Genomic DNA, 2,076 nt, shown 5'->3' with positions numbered 1-2,076 from the left:
TGATTGCATGAAAAAGCTCAGTTTAGAGTTTAAAACTCTAATGCTGGCTGAAAGGAAAAAGTTCAGTTTAGGGTTTAAAACCCTAATGCTGACTAAAAGGAAAATTCAGTTTAGGGTTTAAAACCCTAATGCTGATTAAAAGGAAAATTTAGTTTAGGGTTTAAAACCCTAATGCTGACTAAAAGGAGAATTCAGTTTAGGGTTTAAAACCCTAATGCTGATTGCATGAAAAAGCTCAGTTTAGAGTTTAAAACTCTAATGCTGGCTAAAAGGAAAAGTTCAGTTTAAGGTTTAAAACCCTAATGCTGACTAAAAGGAGAATTCAGTTTAGGGTTTAAAACCCTAATGCTGATTGCATGAAAAAGCTCAGTTTAGAGTTTAAAACTCTAATGCTGGCTAAAAGGAAAAGTTCAATTTAAGGTTTAAAACCCTAATGCTGACTAAAAGGAGAATTTAGTTTAGGGTTTAAAACCCTAATGCTGATTGCATGAAAAAGCTCAGTTTAGAGTTTAAAACTCTAATGCTGGCTAAAAGGAAAAGTTCAGTTTAAGGTTTAAAACCCTAATGCTGACTAAAAGGAGAATTCAGTTTAGGGTTTAAAACCCTAATGCTGATTGCATGAAAAAGCTCAGTTTAGAGTTTAAAACTCTAATGCTGGCTAAAAGGAAAAGTTCAGTTTAAGGTTTAAAACCCTAATGCTGACTAAAAGGAGAATTCAGTTTAGGGTTTAAAACCCTAATGCTGATTGCATGAAAAAGCTCAGTTTAGAGTTTAAAACTCTAATGCTGGCTAAAAGGAAAAAGTTCAGTTTAGGGTTTAAAACCCTAATGCTGACTAAAAGGAGAATTCAGTTTAGGGTTTAAAACCCTAATGCTGATTGCATGAAAAAGCTCAGTTTAGAGTTTAAAACTCTAATGCTGGCTAAAAGGAAAAAGTTCAGTTTAGGGTTTAAAACCCTAATGCTAACTAAAAGGAAAATTCAGTTTAGGGTTTAAAACCCTAATGCTGATTGCATGAAAAAGCTCAGTTTAGAGTTTAAAACTCTAATGCTGGCTGAAAGGAAAAAGTTCAGTTTAGGGTTTAAAACCCTAATGCTGATTGCATGAAAAAGCTCAGTTTAGAGTTTAAAACTCTAATGCTGGCTAAAAGGAAAAAGTTCAGTTTAGGGTTTAAAACCCTAATGCTGACTAAAAGGAGAATTCAGTTTAGGGTTTAAAACCCTAATGCTGATTGCATGAAAAAGCTCAGTTTAGAGTTTAAAACTCTAATGCTGGCTAAAAGGAAAAAGTTCAGTTTAGGGTTTAAAACCCTAATGCCGACTAAAAGGAAAATTCAGTTTAGGGTTTAAAACCCTAATGCTGATTGCATGAAAAAGCTCAGTTTAGAGTTTAAAACTCTAATGCTGGCTGAAAGGAAAAAGTTCAGTTTAGGGTTTAAAACCCTAATGCTGATTGCATGAAAAAGCTCAGTTTAGAGTTTAAAACTCTAATGCTGGCTAAAAGGAAAAAGTTCAGTTTAGGGTTTAAAACCCTAATGCTGACTAAAAGGAGAATTCAGTTTAGGGTTTAAAACCCTAATGCTGATTGCATGAAAAAGCTCAGTTTAGAGTTTAAAACTCTAATGCTGGCTAAAAGGAAAAAGTTCAGTTTAAGGTTTAAAACCCTAATGCTGACTAAAAGGAAAATTCAGTTTAGGGTTTAAAACCCTAATGCTGATTGCATGAAAAAGCTCAGTTTAGAGTTTAAAACTCTAATGCTGGCTGAAAGGAAAAAGTTCAGTTTAGGGTTTAAAACCCTAATGCTGACTAAAAGGAAAATTCAGTTTAGGGTTTAAAACCCTAATGCTGATTGCATGAAAAAGCTCAGTTTAGAGTTTAAAACTCTAATGCTGGCGGGAAGGAAAAAGTTCAGTTTAGGGTTTAAAACCCTAATGCTGACTAAAAGGAAAATTCAGTTTAGGGTTTAAAACCCTAATGCTGATTGCATGAAAAAGCTCAGTTTAGAGTTTAAAACTCTAATGCTGGCTGAAAGGAAAAAGTTCAGTTTAGGGTTTAAAACCCTAATGCTGATTGCATGA

Source organism: Nicotiana tabacum, chromosome 21, assembly GCF_000715075.1.
Source record: "Nicotiana tabacum cultivar K326 chromosome 21, ASM71507v2, whole genome shotgun sequence".
Classification (NCBI taxonomy): Eukaryota; Viridiplantae; Streptophyta; class Magnoliopsida; order Solanales; family Solanaceae; genus Nicotiana; species Nicotiana tabacum.
Note: the sequence above shows the minus strand (reverse complement) of the source record.